Source organism: Balaenoptera ricei, chromosome 1 (genome assembly GCF_028023285.1).
Source record: "Balaenoptera ricei isolate mBalRic1 chromosome 1, mBalRic1.hap2, whole genome shotgun sequence".
In the NCBI taxonomy this organism is placed as follows: domain Eukaryota; kingdom Metazoa; phylum Chordata; class Mammalia; order Artiodactyla; family Balaenopteridae; genus Balaenoptera; species Balaenoptera ricei.
In genome coordinates, this window is record NC_082639.1 from 91,091,312 (window position 1) to 91,112,035 (window position 20,724).

The following is a 20,724-nucleotide window of genomic DNA, read 5'->3' on the forward strand; positions in this document are numbered from 1 at the left end:
TTCAGACTTTCAGCCTAGATTCAGTCTTTCATGATTTGATATAACTGATCAGCTATGTGACTCCAATTGAATTGTACTGTGTTAACAATTTTACTATACGGTTGTTTGTGATGGTAGAAACTATTAATAAAAAACAAAAATTGACTTTAGTCTCAACAAATTGCTATTTTTCAAATTACTACCTTAATTTCATTTTTTAAATGAAGTCATTTCAATGAATAAAAATGTCTGTAAAATTAACCAAGTTTTCAAAGTTATTATAGGATCAATCTACATAAAACCAATTGTAGGGAATGGATTTCATTGGATTGCAGTTTTTATAATAACAAAAGTTGTATAGAAAGTAAAATCTTGTGACTATTTTAGTAACAAAAGTAGTAAATAAAAGACTAAAACCACCCTCATAACAATGATATTAGTAAAGATTCTATAGAAGGAATAGTAGGTGAGCCTGTACTAAGTTTCTTCTTGATAACCGGAAATAACTGTGATAGCATCTTTTATGAATTCATTACTAAAATTCTCTTATAAATTTGGAAGTATGGATCATTTTCTATTTATGCACTGAATTCTGTACCAGTCTCACAGATGCCAGAAGCAGAATTAGTATGGAAATGATAAGGTAGAAGAACAATTAACCCTGACTTTAGGAAAACTCTGTCACCAATTAGATATGTCACTAATTTGCAGAGCAAAGTATCAGAGAAAAAAAGAAGTCAGTGGAACAACGGCCCCAGAAGTCTACACTGGGATTCACCATGGATGTGTGATCCAGAACAGGATTGCCTATGCACAGGCGGAAGACATGTACTTAGCAGAGACCTGATATGGGGCTATGAAGTAAGAGGTGATTCAAGAGATCATGCAGTGCTGGGAGATGTTGAGATCTTGTCCTGACAGAATGGAGACATGTTGCTGAGCACCGTGGGCATTCAGTCAATATATTTTCAGTTTCCTTTATTTTTTGTGAACGTTGTTAAAGTTCAGTCTATTCTCAATGGGGCAGCCAGAGTGATTATTTTACAAGTCAGCCAGATTATATCACTTCTCTAAACCTTCCAATGGACTCACTTCTAATTAACATGAAAATCAAAGTCCATATAATGGCTATATTGCCCTAATTTATCTGATTCTTGTTAGGTCTTTTACTTCATCTGCTCCTGTCACCTTCCCTCATTCTGCTCCAGCCACAATTGACCAACATGCTGGCCAACACACTAGAAATGGTCCAGCCACAGGACTTGTGTTATTCTTCCCTCCTGGAATACTTCCTCCATATATCTGTACAGCTTGCACCCTCACCTACTTCGAGACTTAGATCATATATTACCTTTCGGTTGATCCTCTCCCTGACGACCATAGTTACATGTTCAAAGTTTCCCCTCACAGTAGTCATCTCTATCACCCTTTTCTCCATAGTATTGTATATTTTAAAGTTGATTTTGTTTCTTTTTTCTTACTAAAAATAGGTTCTATGAGGGCAGGAGAGCAGATATGTTAATTTGTTTTGCTTACTGATGCATTTTTATACCTAGAATAGTGCCTGTCACATTGTAGGAACTTAATAAATATCTGTTGAATGAATGAGTATTCATATGGGATCAACTGATATTTAAAGTCAAAATTGTAGTAGGAGTTATAGATTGGCTCCTAAATGGGACCCTTTCCTATTTGAAAGTGATATTAATTATAAAAATATCTATTTTTAATAATTTGATCTTTGGATTATTATTTACTATCCAAATAATCTTGTTTAATACATTAATATTAATATATGATTGTAGAGAATATGGAAAATATCAGGAAGTGTGAGGGCAAAATTGTATTACTTACAATATGTGTCATTCATATTTTAGTGTATTTTATTCTAATGTTATACAACTACTTTACACATAGTTATGTGTCCTGCTTTTTACACTAATATTTACATTATGGGTGATTCCCACATTCTAAAAATAAATAATTGAATATTGAAAATATTTAATAAATATTTATTAAATATTTAATAAATATTTGAATATTGTAAATCTTTTTAATGGCTTCAAATTATCAAATCTAAAATGAACATATTTTAAATTATTTCTTAATGATCTGATCTGTTTCCACTTTTTCATTATGATAATAATGCCATTTATTTAAATTAAATAGGTTATATTTAGAAATCCTATAATTATGTTGTCATGGAATAAAAAAATGGAATGATTGTATGACACCTCAAAATAATGTAATGACATAGAAAGTTTGTTTTTCTAAACTGAAATGGACCACCACACACACACACACACACACACACACACACACACAAGAAATGGCCCTTTGTTGTGCCAAGCACATTGTGTGGTCACTATATTTTTATAGCCACAAAACAGTCTAGAAAAGATTCAGACAGGTCAACCCAGTAGTAGCTGAGGAAATGGAGACTGACCTTAAAAGAGACTGAACTTGAAATGAGGGAGCTAGACTCCTAGGTTGTTAAAAATATGAGACACACTAACAAAGTCTCAACAGTTTGAGAGAAAACAATATGAGACATACTAACAAAGTCTCAACAGTTTGAGAGAAAACAATCAAGTAGTAAATGACTTTAGTGGTCTATAACTGACTATGGTGAGAAATTAAATTAGTTATGAAAAAGATGGTGTACAAACAAAAGCATTCTACTATGTAGTATTTTATTTTCTCTTTGCGAAGAATTTTTTTCAGAGGAGTGCAATATTCATTCACTGGTGTACCCTGAACACCTAGTCCTGGCATATTGGGGGTGATCAATAAATAATTTTGGACTGACTGATTCTATATATGTAATAAATATATAAACATAGGTCTATACATAATTTTATACTAATGATTTACTCAGTTTCCAGAGATAGCATCTGCAAGTCTTTCCAGATAGAGAAATATGAGATATTACAGAAATTAAAATGATTTTATTTTCTTGGTAATCAACTCTGTAAATAAGACAGCAAATTTCCACACAAAAAGCAGGCAAGGAAGCTCTGAGAATCAAATTGTTGATCTATACAGTTTAAATTGAAGAGAGACTTGCTCCACTTTCATTTGTTTGCTTCTGTAGATGTAGTCACAGACAGCTAATAAAATCATTTTCAATTGCTTTGGGAAAGAGTCAGGAATTTCTTCAAATTTGATTTGGATTTGGCCTCTGCTTTACTATCAATCAGTTACTTAAAGTGTTAAGGAGGATTGCATAGCAGTCAAGTGCCATTTATGTGGTTGGAGTGCCTTATGTTGTGTTTTTAAAATGTCTTAATAGATTGAAATGTATTTCTCATGTTGAACAATCCCTAAAGATTTCAAGACAATTATAAATTCACTGTAATTTGTTTATTCATTTATTGTTTCAACAAGTTTCTTCTTTTTTCTCACTCGACCATTCCAGTTTAAATGTTTCTTATGTATTTTATGTCTTTCTGTAAATTGCTTTAAATATTTTGGAACAAACTGAGTATGAAAAAATCAATATTCATTTAATAAATTTTGTTTAGCACTTGCTCAGTGCAAGACCCTGGGCTAGTTTTAGAAATTTCAACAAAAATCATAAAATAAATAAGTAATTACCTTATAAATCTACCTGAAATAATTCTAAACCATCAGGAATCATAAAATTGGTACCATGTATTATCATCCTTCTGACATTAACTAAATTACTCTGAATGGCATTGTTTTAATTCAGACCTCAGTTATTTACATAAAGAGTAAGAGGTAACATACAATAAGATTCACTAAAAACATTAAAAGATCACTTTTCAAAAGAGACCAAGAAAGGCCAAAATTCATAGTTATGTAGTTACTATAACTGAGCATGAGATTTGGGTTTCATCTTTTACTATTTATGGAAAAAGTATAAAAGATAAACATGTGGAAGGAAATGAGTCTGGATGATTTAAGGCAGGGAAGAGGATCAAAGGATAATGATACATTTATATTTAGATAAAATTTAAAATTATTTTAACCCACATTATCCTATTTATAATTCATACCAAATTACATATTATTATTTCTATTTTATATGAGGACACTGAGGCTCAGAGAAGTTAAATGACTACAACATCACTCAATTGTAAGCAGCATGACTGAGATTGAAAAACAAAATTATTTTTAAACTTCAAGTTCAGTTCTCTTTTCTCTACCAGATAGGGTCTGATATCATTGTTTCAAATAAATATTGTTTAAAACAGACAAAACGTATTTACTGTCTACTGAGATTTTATTTCCATAAACATTTTACCTATGCTTAGAACAGACACAAAAAGTGACTCTCTTGTCTTAGAACGATTGGATGTAGACTCAAGCAAGGATCATTTACAGGGGTCAAAGCACTAGGCAGCCGGTAAAATCTTCCTGGTCCCTCCCTGCAGAGTTACCAGAAGAGACAACCACAATTTCTTCCCAGCCTTGAAACACTTCAATGTCTGGAAAGACTGAATTGCTCTGGAAAGAGGATCTCATGCCTGAGATTTTGTCTTTGATATGGTCACTTGTATTCCCCATTACTTATTCTAAAAAAAAGCTGTTGTAGCCTCACAGAAAATAGAGGACAGAACCATCATTCAGGACTGCTAGATAACACTTTCTACTAAGGACATTCTACTGATGTCCCTTAAAGATTATCTTGTTGGTGTAGGAACTGGGTAAGTGGTTTGCTATACATGTAAGTGAGTGAAGTACAACATACACATACATATACATGCATATATTTAAAAACAATATATGTGCGTGTGTGTGTGTGTATATATATATTTTTTTTTTTTAGAAAGGGGAGCATATGTTTTTTAGGAAGAAGGAAGCATGGATTTAGCTTCAAGAGATCTGTTTGTTTATATATATATCTGGCATCCTTGAATTTTCCCGCCTTTCCATATGAGAAGACAAAGCAGCACTGAAGTGCCCTTCTTTTCAACGCTTTCACTGCGGTCTGAGGAAGAACCCTGAGTGCCGATGTCTCCAGGGCGTACACCTTTAATGTTAGTTGACACTAAGGCCTCATTACTGCTGGTTTGAAAGGGAAATTATTTAAAAATAATTCCCTGAGTAAGCGAAGGCTGATTCTTTCACAAGTAGCAAAATTTAGAGTTGACCTGACTCCTATTGTTAGCTAGGAGTAGTAGGCCCAGCTGCAGCTAGGGAGCTGGCTGACCACAAATACGGGGAGCCAGAGTGGCACAGCCAGTTTAAGCTGAACACACAAAGTTGAACTGAAACACGTTTTTGCTTACCTTGGCTGAGCGTGAGGTAAGCACCATATGAAAACTCAAAAGAAAGCTTTCTGCTCTGACAAACCTTTGTCTGTGCCTATACCATGGGACTTGGCAGGACACTTCTGGAACCACAAAAGTTAACTGTTAGACCTGAGAAAAAGCCTACACGTAAAAACTAAAGCAAAAACTTAATACTGTTCTTTAGATTGTTCTTAATAGGACATTTATATTACAATAAAATGTTCACTTTAAATAATCACCCATTAAATATATTAGGCATCACACTGAGTTTTGTAATTATTTAAACAAATAATGAAATAATAAACAGCAAAAAAAATTTAAAAGGTCCTCCCTAAATCAAGTGAATCTTTAATTTTCAACAGCTGATTTTTTTTTTTTTTTTTAAATGATTACTCAGCAGCAAGCTTATACTCCTGTTTCCTTAGACATTTTGGCTAAATTTTTGGAAACGAAAACTATGGTTTTCCAAGACCATTACAGAAATCAACATCATTTTGTAAAATGATTTTATTTTCCTACTTCAAGTAAGATGAGATAATGGCAGAGATATTAATGACAGTGTGAATTTTCTCCAAAGTTGATATAATTACAGTATAATAAAAAGAAGTTATCTTTTCAAGTTACTACATGAAAATGTTAACTAATTTAGAAATTAATACACTTTATTTAAATGTAGCAATACATATTATAATATGTTGACTTTACTATGATGTTGCTGAAATTTTAACTTGTACATTTTTAATGGCTGCTTTTTACATTAATGGCTATTATCAGTCAATAGACTAAATAGAAATAATTTATAAAACTATTTTTAAAAGCTAACTTAGTTCATAGATAGTGATACTTAGTTCAAATTATATTGGATTACTTAGCAAAAGTAATGGGGTTTTTCCCACTTTTTGAATATTATAAATAATGCTCCTATGAATACCCATGTATAAATTTTTGTTTGGACATATGTTTCAATTGTCTTGGCTATATACCTAGGATCAGAGGTCCTGGGTCATAGGGAAACTACATGTAACCTTCTGAGAAACTGCCAATTCTTCTTCTAAAGGCACTGCACCATGTTACATACTGACCAACAATCCAAGAGGGTTCCATTTCTCCATATCCTTGTCAACGCTTGTCACTTTCCATTGTTAGATTATAGCCATCTGATAAATTCTTGACTTTCATGACTTACAAAGAACTGATAAATCTTGCATGTGGGAGGGTGGAAGAAGAAGTTAAAGATGACTGTGAAGTTGTCAGTGACTGGTTTAGGCTGAACACAGACAGTGTTGAACTGAAACACATTTTGCTTCCCTTGGCTGAGTGGATGAATGAATGACGTTGTCATTACTGGAAGCGGAGCAGCAAGAAGAGCTGATTTCAGGGGAGAGACTAAATTGTGAGATTCTTGAAGCACCTCATCATTTACAATAGCAGGATGAGAACTTGGAACTATAACAGAGCTTATAGTGAGTGATTTTCAAACTTGGTAGAATTCAAGCAAAGACTCTGGAGCCACATGGTATGGGTTTATAACATTTACTACCTATATGACCTGAAATATAGTAAATGCTCAAAATAAGTTAGCTATTAAGTTATTAATGTCAGCTATACTTTTTGATAGCCCAAGTATAACAAATCTAAATTATTATTAACAATTAAAATACCATTGATAATATCCATGATTGTCCATTAATGATAAGGAGACAGGTAAAGAATAAAGTTCATATTAGAAGGTTAAAGGAATTGTATTAAGATCCATATTAGAAAGTGAAATCTACATTTATTTAAATAAACGTGTTATATATAAAAAAGCAAAAATGGGTGTTCTGTGGTGTGGGAATCAATGGTTTTTGTAGTATAGTTACATTAGAAAAGGTGGACCTGGATAGATCACTGAGGGATAGAGATGGCTTTGGAAATCAAGAGGCCATTGTAGAGAATTTGTACTCATGTGGGTAGGCTTGAAAGGAGGGATGAGAACAGATGGGTTCTCATAAACATTACCTGAGAGGGGAGAAAGTGGAAAGCACCTGGAAAAAACTTCCCTCACATTGCCACTTTGGCCAGAATGCTGGTGAAGACCAAGAAGTGATCTTACTACATATTTAGGGTGCTGAACTTGCCACCAGTGTGGACAAATCCTCTGTGCCCCACTTCAAATATTATAGTATCAGAGTAGTCTAGTTTTGGCACAAATTCACTGTGGTAATTATACTGAAGGCCAAGTGTGTCAAGATGATGACGGCATAGTTGAGCTTATTTTATATATGATTCTTTGAAAGGAAAATAGCAAATACAGAAAGTAGAAAATGGGTGATTTTTAACCATTAATTTTATTTTTGGAAGTATTAGAGTAAAATGTTTTTTTGTGTGTGTTATTGTTATATTAGTTACAGTAACTAGAGATAAGTTCGATCATATTTTTAAAGTTTCTAAACTCTCTGGCATACAATAGATTTTCAGCTAATAACTGACATATGTTCTTGAAATGCTTGCCCCGAAGATGAGCTGTAGACTAAACAGAGAATCAGACTGGAATCATTGGTTTTGCTTAGTTAATTGAAGAATCAGGTATTTGGAAAATCATCCATAAGAATAACAAAATGCTATAATATCTATTGTCATGTTCTTCTGGTTCTTAATGTTAGTTTGAATTGGGGAGAACATTAGATTGGCAGTTCAGAAATTTTTGAATTTCTATCACTAGAAAATATATAGCAAAAGCTATACTTTCCTCCACTGAAGGATTTCAGCATGAAGGTTCTTTAGGTCTAGATCCAAGCAAAATAGTGAATTGAAAGTTTTTCTTTCATGATCTCAATTTTCCCTTTTCACCTTCTCTACATGAGTTCTTTTCTGTCTGTATTCCTCAGGTCAAGGAGACATTGCATCTAATCAGAAACTGGCAATATTTGTCTCACTATGTCTCCTTTTCCTTCTACAGTTTATATATTTATACATTTTTTTTTAAACAAAAGGACCCATGAAGAATAAACTAAAGGTAATCAGCTCTAACTAGTTGTGCCCAGTATGATGTTTGCTACTCTGGGAATTCTGAATAGATATTGTTAAAACGTTAATTTTTTCATTTGTTATCTTATTTCATTATACATACAATTAGCAATTGCTTCTTTTCAAATACCAAACTCTTGAGAAATCAGTGTGTTGTTTATCAAGGTTTAAATGCAAGTTTTATTGAAGCAGATTTTGTCCAAGTCTGTCCCTGTAACAGATTCAAAGCAAACAAAATTATTTTAGAGATACTAGACTTTGTGTTAGATAAACACAAAATAGGTGACACATGCTGACATTTCTCATGGTAAGAATTCTAAGAATTTTTTAATATAATTTTTAACAGATTTGATGAAACAGATTTTAACATCTGTGAAACAGATTAATATATGCTCAGAAATTCATCCAAATCTTATAAATTAGATTTATAAATAAACTGATTATGTACCAATATTAGAATTCAGCCTTCATGTACTTACTGGTTGTTAGTGTAGTTTATTGACTATAGCAATCATTTAAAAAATCATTCTCAGCCAGCTAAACCTTGTAGGAAAGCATCATTTCATATGGAGAAAAAAATGAAGATGGTCCTCTGGGGTTCTCAAGAAATGTTAACAGCTGTTCTTCCCCTCACCTTCATCAGGAAGGTGGCATTGGCAGGAGTCTCCTGAGGTTGAAGGTATGAGAGGGAGGAAGTGATGTGACTGATAGGCTCTGTGTCTCCACTAAGTACACCTAGAGTGACTATGATTTTTTGTTTCTCTTGCACTTCATAGGCCCAAGGGATGTCCTGCTTTATATGTAAGTTTATTTAGCATAGAATATTCTACACTGCTTGTATAATAACTGTCTTTACTGAAAGATTGAGAATAATTAAAATTAATACATCCTGGATACAAATAGTAATCAGTGTGAGTCAGTGAAGTGAATTGGTATACACTGTTAAAAGAGGCCAATCTGTTGGCACAGCAATGCTATGACCAAAAAACAAACAAAACAAACAACAACAAATCACCAAAAAACCAAGACACATACTAGAACCTGTATAGTGAAATCTCTCTTAGTTGGTCCAAGCTAAATGTTTTACCAGATTTTTAGTAAAGCCATGGGTGTCTTTTAGGAAGTGGACTTGCTGAGCATTTCTCTCTGATGTTTTGTCTCAATTACACTCCACCTACAATGCAGTGCTATCATTTTTCCCTTCCCCCATTAGCCTTACACACCACATACTTCATACTTCTGAATTCTCCCTCCTCAGAACCTTTTATTCCATCTCAAAGATTTTAATCTGAGCCTACATTCCTTCTTTAATCTAGCATCTACTAATTGACTTTGAAGTTGAGCTTTTCTCGTTCAGGCTTTGGCACTTTCAAGAAAATATTTGGCCACATTCAACTATTTATCTCTTTTCAATCCAGTAATGTTTTATTAAATTATAATGAAATAATTTTAGAAGTTTTAAAAATTAAATGTGATCATTTATTATAGGGAGTGAAGATATCAAGATATATTTTAGTGGCATTTCTCTCATCCATATTTATGCATAGGAGTGTCAGCAGAAATTAGCATTAAATACATAGTGGAATATATTTCCTAATACATCTGTAAATGTGTAATACACCCAAACAGGAATAAACCTAAATAAAGCAGCATTTGGTATTGCTTATCTCTTCCACCTACACTGAATACCAGAGCGTTAAGTGGTTTCTAATGCTCCTATCTATAAAAACATCTAAAAGGATTCTTTGTTTTAGATTTCTCTAGAAAGAAAATGATTAAAAATGAATTATGAAATAAACTATGCAATTGAACAGTTAAATATAGTTCTTGGTTGTTTCTTTTTTAATGCAATTGAAAGGTATTTCAACAAGCCTTTTCCAGATTTATTTATAAATTCTATGATCTATGAACCTGTAACTTGTATACTGATGTAGGAAATATTAAAAAAACGGAAGAGATTCTCTTACTTCTCATTTGCACTCTCTGCAAAAAGCTGACATTATTGTTCTCTGTTCTTCCTGAACATCTCTTGTTTTTACATCTCCCCAGCATTTGTCTCTCTTTCTCTCTCTCTTTCTGAAGCTTTAGGGAGGAATTTAATGTTCTTTATTGTTTAGAAGGAAAAGAATTACTACCAGATAAATACCTTTTCAAGAAACTTCCTGTTTATGTGAAATCGTTCATTGATTTGTGCACGTGTGAGTGAGTGTGTGTGTGTGTTACAATATCAGACGTCTTGGATGATGGCACAAACCCATATTTTATCTTTTTTCTTGTTTAACCTTGTTATTTCAGTATGTTGAGGTTACTTTGAAGCTTATTTTTTCTTCTATGGCATCATAAGTACATTAACTTTGAGTTTATCATGTAATTATTTCAAATGCGAACATTAGCTTTGCCTTTTAACTTTCTCTCAGGCATTTCTTTTTTTTTTTTTTTTTTGATTAATTAATTTATTTTTGCCTGTGTTGGGTCTTCGTTGCTGCGTGCAGGCTTTTTCTAGTTGCGGTGAGGGAGGCTACTCTTCGTTGCAGTGCGTGGACTTCCCATTGCGGTGGCTTCTATTGTTGCAAAGCACCGGCTCTATGCATGCAGGCTTCAGTAGTTGTGGCATGTGGGCTCACTCAGTAGTTGTGGCTTGCAGGCTCTAGAGCGCAGGCTCAGTAGTTGTGGTGCACAGGCTTAGTTGCTCCAAGGCATGTGGGATCTTCCCGGAGCAGGGATCGAATCCGTGGCCCCTGCATTGGCAGGCAGATTCTTAACCACTGCACCACCAGGGAAGTCCTCTCAGGCATTTCTTACTAACCACATTTACTGTGTGTGAGAATTTGAAAAATAAGATGTCCAGTGGACCCTGACAGATTTCTAACCTTTGCTCCAGAAACTTAATGTTCCTTGTGCCTCCCACTATTCATGGAGAGACAAAACCAAATAAGGTATGACATATTCTTAAAAAGTTTAATATATGGTTGGGGTATGTGGAGGGTGTCAAGAGAAGAGAGATAGTGACATTTGAGCTGGATTTCAAAAATTGTTGGATATCCACAGGTGGGGACCATGCGAAGACAATTTTAAATAATGTCCACAACATGATTATTTCTGACGGCACTACTGGAAATCTAAATGAAAAAAAAGAGAGTAATGATTATACATTATTGTATATTCTATTGTAATTAAACACTAACTTAATGACCCAAGAAATCACTCAAAGATATAATGTGTTTACTAAAGTTTGTAGGCAACTATGAATATTATATATATAAAACATACATATTAATTCCTTTAAAAAGACTTGATTAAAAAACATTGGAATGTAGGATTGTACAGAATTTTATTTCTTTTTAACACATGAATGCATCTTTAAGTTGTACCTTGTAATTTTTTAAAAGAAAAAATATATGTCTATAAAGAGATGTGTAGACAGCATTTATTTCTGTGAAACTCTATGTGCAGTCGTGGAACTGGTGTGAACCAGAATTGGAGGGGAAAATAGAAAGCAGGGAGAGACTATTGTGCTTGTCCAAGGGAGACAAAATGAGGGTAGCAATACCTGGAATGAAATCAAGCAGACAAACACATAAAATGCTGGGGAGACAATGGAAGAAAAAACAACAAAAATACTTAATTGAAACTAAAAATGAACAGTAAAGAATCAAGAGCACTTGCAAGGTTTTTAGTCTAAGCAGCAGGAAGTATGGAAATTCTAGAGATGTGGGCAGTACAAAGAGAAGAAAATTAGTGAGGGTAGATGAAGGATTCTCTTATTTGAGATTGTTGGTAGCATCATCAGGCAAAGTCTGGCAGAATGTTGAAAATAAGATTCTAGGTTTAGGAAAGGGCAGAATTCCAGATATGTATCTGAGTTGCATCATTATAGGTGCAATTCTGCAGGGTAGAAAGGACAGAGAAGATGTAAGCATAGAGAGGGTTGGAACAGAGGTTTCCAAGTTATTTTGTGACTTGGAGCCCTCTGTCTTTTCTAGTGAAGACTGTGGACCCCTTCTCAGAATAGTGGCTTTACAAACATAAAATATTTTATGAATTAATATAGATAACAATTAGTTTGAAATAGAGCTATCAAAATATTTTTTAAAAAATAATTTAAAACGTGATATATTAATATGAATTGTACTTATTAATATATTAGATAATATATTAATATATTCAATTTAATGGGGTCTAATAACTGCCATAATTCAAATACAATGATGACTCTAAACAACATTTAAGGAGATCTGAAAAACTTTAATGTGATATAAACTGTCTATGTTTTCCAGTGGTGCCAAAGTCACGGTACTGCTAATACCACTATGCTTTGTAACTACATTAATATTTCATGGAAATACTAAACTTATGTTTGAAGTTAGTTAGATGCCCTTTCTTACTATGCAAATTCACGGACTCCCTGAATTCTATGCAGTGACTCCTTGGTGGTCCATGATTCAGAGCTTCTTTAGAGCAGGTGCATGTGGGGAGACATAGATTCCTAGAGCTGGTTTGGGACATAGTAGAATACATGTGGTTGGGGAAACTTCCCAGCAAGGGCATGTTTGTGTTAATGTGCAGTAATGCCAAAGACAGCATTATTTTTACGATCATAGACTCCAGGCGAGAATGCCAGTTTAAACACTACTTAAACCCTCTGTGCCTCAGCCTGTCTATTTTTTAATCCTCAAAGGGTTAATGTGAGGATTAAATGTATTAGTGTTTGCAGTATGGTCTGGTGCATGTTAAGCACTATATAAAAAGGATTTATCAAATAAATAAATATGCTCAGGTTAATCCTCAAGCTGACTGAGCCATGCAATTAGTTACAGGTTGCCTCTATCTTAAAGGTCTTCTGAGCCAGTGAAATAGACAACAATTGAGAAGACAGAGAGATAGGAAAAAACAAAACAAAACTAGGAGCATGCAAGTCAGGAGGAAATGAGTTTTTAAGGGAGATAGCTCAGAAGAATAGATGCTACTTGGAGGTCAAGGACTAAGCCTGAGAACAGATATCTGGATGGGTATTGGTAATCAGTAATTAGGTCATTGGTAGTCTTCTGGAGAGGATCCAATATATGGACAGAAGCAGATGCCAGACATCAAGCCATTTATTGAATAGGTTGATAGGAACAAACAAAGCCAGTGAATTGGATTACTTTGCTCAAAAGTCAGTTCATGAAAGAAAGGAGATTGAAAATTTATCAGATTTAACAGAAATGACCTAGATGGTACAGGGGAAGTACTCAATGAAGGGAAAGATTGTAACTGATGGAGAAAGAGAAGGAGCAAACAATTGCTAGAACCAGGTCCTGATTAATGTAGGAAAGAATGAGACTTATGTAGAAAGTTTCATCTTGGACTAAAAAAAGAGGTCAAATCCTTTTGAAGCTGGGGGCTATAAGGAGAAACAGATGAAGATAGCCAAGTGTTGAGATCAAATTAAAAAGAACACCTAGGAGGCCTCTATGCTGGAGGATCCTTCACCCATAACTGTTGTGGAAGAGATATTCACAAGAATAGAGAGTGCGGAGAAAGATGGAAACCCCCTTAGGGTGAGTGAGAAACATTTTTGACTGATTGCTACAGGAAATGCAACAAGCATCTAATTAGAGATTAATATAAATATTGTCAAGTAGCTATGGGGACTTAGTTGGGCTAAAGAGGATAGATAGATTTCATCCTAAATATCACTTCCCTAGGTAAATCTGCATTGATTAAACTCCCAGCATATGTTTAATTATCCCTGCTGTGTGCTTTCATTGTGCCCTGCACTTATATAATTATTTTTTGTTGTATGGCTAGAGTGTAAACTTTTTAAGGGCTCCATTTTGTTCATTCATATACACATATTCAAAACATGGCACATAAAGGATATTGAACAATTTTTTGCTTTTAATAAATGCCTTTTGGGAGATGGGTCCAAGATGGCAGAGTAGAAGGACGTGCGCTCACTCCATCTTGCAAAAGCACTGGAATCACAGCTAACTGCTGAACAATCATCGACAGGAAGACACTGGAACTCACCAAAAAAGATACCCCACATCCAAAGACAAAGGAGAAGCCACAATGAGATGGTAGGAGGGGAGCAATCACAATAAAATCAAATCACATAAGTGCTGGGTGGGTGACTCACAAACTGGAGAATGATTATACCACAGAAGTCCACCCACTGGAGTGAAGGTTATGAGCCCCACATCAGGCTTCCAAACCTGGGGTTCTGGCAATGGGAGGAGGAATTCCCGGAGAATCAGACTTTGAAGGCTAGCGGGATTTGATTGCAGGACTTCAACAGGACTGGGGGAAACAGAGACTTTACTCTTGGAGGGCACACACAAAGTAATGTGCTCCTCAGGACCTAGGGGAAGGAGCAGTGACCCTGTAGCAGACTGAACCAGACCTACCTGCTAGTGTTGAAGGGTCTCCTGCAGAGGTGGGGGGTGGTTGTGGCTCACCGTGGGGACAGGACACCGGGAGCAGGAGTTCTGGGAAGTACTCCTTGGTATGAGCCTTCACGGAGTCCACCATTAGCCCCACCAAAGAGCCTGTAACCTCCAGTGCTGGGTTGCCTCAGGCCAAACAACCAACAGGGAGGGAACTCAGCCTCACCCATCAGCAGACAAGTGGATTAAAGTTTTACTGAGCTCTGCCCAAGATAGCAACACCCAGCTCTACCCACCATCAGTCCCTCCCATCAGGAAGCTTGCACAAGCCTCTTAGATAGCTTCATCCAACAGAGGGCAGACAGCAGAAGCAAGAAGAACTATAATCCTGCAGCCTCTGGAAAAAAAACCACATTTACAGAAAGACAGACAAAATAAAAAGGCAGAGGACTATGTACCAGATGAAAGAACAAGATAAAATCCCAGAAAAACAACTAAATGAAGTGGAGATAGGCAACCTTCTAGAAAAAGAATTCAGAATAATGATAATGAAGATGATCCAGGACCTCAGAAAAAGAATGGAGGCAAAGATTGAGAAGATGCAAGCAATGTTTAACAAACACCTAGAAGAATTAAAAAACAAACAAACAGAGGTGAACAAACAGAGATGAACAATACAATAACTGAAATGAAAAATATACTAGAAGGAATCAATAGCAGAATAACTGAGGCAGAAGAACAGATAAGTGACCTGGAAGACAGAATAGTGGAATTCACTGCCGCAGAACAGGATAAAGAAAAAAAGAATGAAAAGAAATGCAGACTAAGAGACCTCTGGGACAACATTTAATGCACCAACATTCGCATTATAGGTGTCCCAGAAGGAGAAGAGAGAGAGAAAGGACCTGAGAAAATATTTGAAGAGATTATAGTTGAAAACTTCCTTAACATGGGAAAGGAAATAGCCACCCAAGTCCAGGAAGCGCAGAGAGTCCCAGGTAGGATAAACCCAAGGAGAAACACGCCAAGACACATAGTAATCAAATTGACAAAAATTAAAGACAAAGAAAAATTATTAAAAGCCACAAGGGAAAAATGACAAATAACATACAAGGGAACTCCCATAAGGTTAACAGCTGATTTCTCAGCAGAAACTCTACAAGCCAGAAGTGAGTGGCATGATATATTTAAAGTGATGAAAGGGAAGAACCTACAACCAAGATTACTCTACCCTGCAAGGATCTCATTCAGATTTGGCAGAGAAATCAAAAGCTTTACAGACAAGCAAAAGCTTAGAGAATTTAACACACCAAACCAGCTCTACAAAAAATGCTAACAGAATAGCTCTAAGTGGAAAACACAAGAGGAGAAAAGGACCTACAAAATCAAACCCAAAACAATTAAGAAAATGGTAATAGGAATATATATATCGATAATTATCTTCAATGTGAATGTATTAAATGCCCCAACCAAAGGACATAGTCTCACTAAATGGATACAATATCAAGACCCATATATATGCTGTCTAAAAGACACCCACTTCAGACCTAGGGACACACACAGACTGAAAGTGAGAGGATGGAAAAAGATATTCCATGCAAATGGAAATCAAAAGAAAGCTGGAGTAGCAGTACTCGTATCAGATAAAATAGACTTTAAAATAAAGAATGTTACAAGAGACAAGGAAGGACACTGCATAATGATCAAGGGATCAATCCAAGAAGATATAACAATTATAAATATATAAAATCAGCTCAACACATAAGGCAAATGCTAACAGCTATAAAAGAGGAAATGAACAGTACCACAATAATAGTGGGGGACTTTAACACATCACTTACACCAATGGACAGATCATCCAGACAGAAAATTAATAAGGAAACACAAGCTTTAAATGACACAATACACCAGAGAGATTTAATTGATTAAATTCCATCCAAAACCAGCAGACTACACTTTCTTCTCAAGTGCACACGGAACATTCTCCAGGATAGATCACATCTTGGGTCACAAATCAAGACTCGGTAAATTTAAGAAACTTGAAATCATATCAAGCATCTTTTCTGACCACAACGCTATGATATTTGAAATGAATTACAGGGGGAAAAACGTAAAACAAGTAAACACATGGAGGCTAAATAATATGTTAGTAAATAACCAATATATCACTGAAGAAATCAAAGAGGAAATCAAAAAATACCTAGAGACAAATGACAACAAAAACACGATGATCCAAAACTTATGGGATGCAGCAAAAGCAGTTCTAAGAGGGAAGTTTATAGCAATACAATCCTACCTCAAGAAACAAGAAAAATCTCAAGTAAAAAATCTAACCTTACACCTAAAGTAATTATAGAAAGAAGAACAAACAAAACCCAAAGTTAGTAGAAGGAAAGAAATCATAAAGATCAGAGCAGAAATAAATGAAATAGAAACAAAGAAAACAATAGCAAAGATCAACAAAACTAAAAGCTGGTTCTTTGAGAAGATAAACAAAACTGATAAACCTTTATCCAGACTCATCAAGAAAAAGGGGGAGAGGACTCAAATCCATAAAATTAGAAATGAAAATGGAGAAGTTACAACAGACACTGCAGAAATACAAAGCACCATAAGAGACTACTACAAGCAACTCTATGCCAATAAAATGGACAACCTGGAAGAAATGGACAAATTCTTAGACAGGTATAACCTTCCAAGACTGAACCAGAGAGAAACAGAAAATATGAACAGACCAATCACAAGCACTGAAATTGAAACTGTGATTAAAAATTTTCCAACAAATAAAAGTCCAGGACCAGATGTCTTCACAGGTGAATTCTATCAAACATTTAGAGAAGAGCTAACAACCATCCTTCTCAAACTCTTGCAAAAAATTGCAGAGGAAGGAACACTCCCAAACTCATTCTATGAGGCCACCATCACCCTGATACCAAAACCAGACAAAGATACTACAAAAAAAGAAAATTACAGACCAACAACACTCATGAATATAGATGCAAAAATCCTCAATAAAATACTAGCAAACAGAATCCAACAGCACATTAAAAGGATCATACACCATGATCAAGTGGGATTTATTCCAGGGATGCAAAGATTCTTCAATATATGCAAATCAATCAATGTGATATACCATATTAACAAATTGAAGGATAAAAACCATATGATCATCTCAATAGATGCAGAAAAAGCTTTTGACAAAATTCAACATCCATTTATGATAAAAACTCTCCAGAGAGTGGGCATAGAGGGAACCTACCTCAACAAAATAAAGGCCATATACAACAAACCCACAGCAAACATCATTCTCAATGGTAAAAAACTGAAAACATTTCCTCTAAGATCAGGAACAAGACAAGGATGTCCACTCTCACCAATATTATTCAACAGTTTTGGAAGTCCTAGCCATGGAAATCAGAGAAGACAAAGAAATAAAAGGAAGACAAACTGGAAAAGAAGAACTAAAACTGCCACTTTTTGCAGATAACATGAAACTATACATAGATAATCCTAAAGATGCTACCAGAAAGCTGCTAGAGCTAATCAATGAATTTGGTAAAGTTTTAGGATACAAAATTAATGCACAGATATCTCTTGCAGTCCTATACACTAACAAGGAAAGATCAGAAAGAGAATTTAAGGAAATAATTCCATTCACCATTGCAGCAGAAAGAATAAAATACTTAGGAATAAACCTACCTAAGGAGGTAAAAGACCTGTACTCAGAAAACTGTAAGACACTGATGAAAGAAATCAAAGATGACACAAACAGATGGAGAGATATACCATGTTCTTGGATTGGAAGAGTCAACATTGTGAAAATGTCTATACTACCCAAAGCAATCTACAGATTCAATGTAATTCCTATGAAATTACCAATGGCATTCTTCACAGAATTAGAACAAAAAATTTTACAATTCATATGGAAACACAAAAGACCCCAAATAGCCAAAGCAATTCTGAGAACGAAAACGGAGCTGGAGGAATCAGAATCCCCAACTTCAGACTATACTAGAAAGCTACAGTAATCAAGACAATTTGGTACTGGCACAAAAACAGAAATAAAGATCAATGGAACAGGATAGAAAGCCCAGAGATTAAACCCACGCACCTATGGTCAACTAATCTATGACAAAGGAGGCAAGGATATACAATGGAGAAAAGACAGTCTCGTCAATAAGTGGTGCCGGGAAAACTGGACAGCTACATGTAAAAGAATGAAATCAGAACACTCCCTAACACCATACACAAAAATAAACTCAAAATGGACTAAAGACCTAAATGTAAGACTGGACACTATAAAGCTCTTAAGGGAAATATAGGAAGAACACTCTTTGACATAAATCACAGCAAGATCTTTTTTGACCCACCTCCTAGATTAATGGAAATAAAAACAAAAATAAACAAATGGGACCTAATGAAACTTAAAAGCTTTTGCACAGCAAAGGAAACCATAAACAAGATGAAAAGACAACCCTCAGAATGGGAGAAATTATTTGCAAATGAAGCAACTGACAAAGGATTAATCTCCAAAATTTACAAGCAGCTCAATATCAAAAAAAAAAAAAACAACCCAATCCAAAAATGGGCAGAAGACCTAAACAGACATGTCTCCAAAGAAGATATACAGATTGCCCACAAACACATGAAAGGATGCTCAACATCACTAATCATTAGAGAAATGCAAATCAAAACTACAATGAGGTATCACCTCACACCAGTCAGAATGGCCATCATCAAAAACTCTACAAATAATAAATGCTGGAGAGGTTGTGGAGAAAAGGGAACCCTCTTGCACTGTTGGTGGGAATGTAAATTGATACAGCCACTATGGAGAACAGTATGGAGGTTCCTTAAAAAACTAAAAATGGAATTACCGAATGACCCAGCAATCCCAGTACTGGGCATATACCCAGAGAAAACCATAATTCAAAAAGACACATGCACCCCAATGTTCATTGCAGCACTATTTACAATAGCCAGGTCATGGAAGCAATCTAAATGCCCATCAACAGATGAATGGATAAAGAAGTTGTGGTACATATATACAATGGAGTATTACTCAGCCATAAAAAGGAAGGAAATTGGGTCGTTTGTAGAGATGTGAATGGACGTAGAGACTGTCATACAGAGTGAAGTAAGTCAGAAAGAGAAAAAAATATATCATATATTAACACATATATGTGGAATCTAGAAAAATGGTACAGATGAACCAGTTTGCAAGGCAGAAATAGAGACACAGATGTAGAGAAGAAACGTATGGGAGGGGGGGAAAAGCGGGAGTGGGGGATGAATTCAGAGATTGGGATTGACTTACATACATTAATATGTATAAAATAGATAACAAATAAGAACCTGCTGTATAAAAAAATTAAATTAAATTAAATTTAAAAAAAGAAAATGAGGAACCTAAATTAAAAATAAATAAATAAATGTCTTTTATTTTCTGGACTTACTGTGTATTTTAGAAGAGTCTACACTAACCGAGTAGCTTTGACGAATTTGAAGCATCCATTTCAACTCTAGCAATACCAATTCTGTTAAAAGCAAATTAATGAAACTTCTTCCCTCATTCAGTCTTACATTTTCCTCACATGGTCCTCCATTAACTATCCTGCTCTTTACATCTCATTTGTTTCTTGTTTGTGGCTTTAATTATCTCTCCAGCTTGACCATTACAGGACTTCTTCTTTACTGACCCTTTGCAATTACCCTTGAGTACAATTCTGTTCTTGACGGGCATCTCGTTCTGTTTCCTTTCCCACCCCATGTGATTCTAAGTGTTCTCAGGAGCTCAGCCCAGGGTAAGGCAATCTGCTTAGCTAGCTCTTCTAATGCATGAACACTGGGTCTGGCAACAAAAGATAAAAAAGATAAAAAATGAACAGGGAAGAAAACATAAATCACGTGGTTTATTAAGGGTCAGGAATTACCTGCTCTGATGCAGGAAAACGTCTAGAAGGTGAAGGATTCAAGCGGTACGTAAAGTTGGACAGGAAGTTGAGAGATGTCAAGAGATAAGTGGTCTTCTATAAGAATATATGTAAGTGGAGGATCTAATTGTTACTTCCTTTGAACATTTACTGAACAACCACTGTAATGCATAGCTG

At 35.0% G+C, this 20,724-nt stretch overlaps 1 long non-coding RNA gene across 2 annotated transcripts in view; it reads right to left on the reverse strand.

Annotated features, from left to right (window-relative positions):
- Positions 1–11,219: 11,219 nt before the first annotated feature.
- Positions 11,220–20,724, reverse strand: part of LOC132368343 (uncharacterized) — a 260,900-nt gene continuing 251,395 nt past the window's right edge. For both annotated transcript variants that reach the window (XR_009504081.1, XR_009504082.1), the window contains one exon: positions 11,220–11,365. This is a non-coding gene — a long non-coding RNA (uncharacterized LOC132368343). The remainder of the gene's footprint in view (positions 11,366–20,724) is intronic.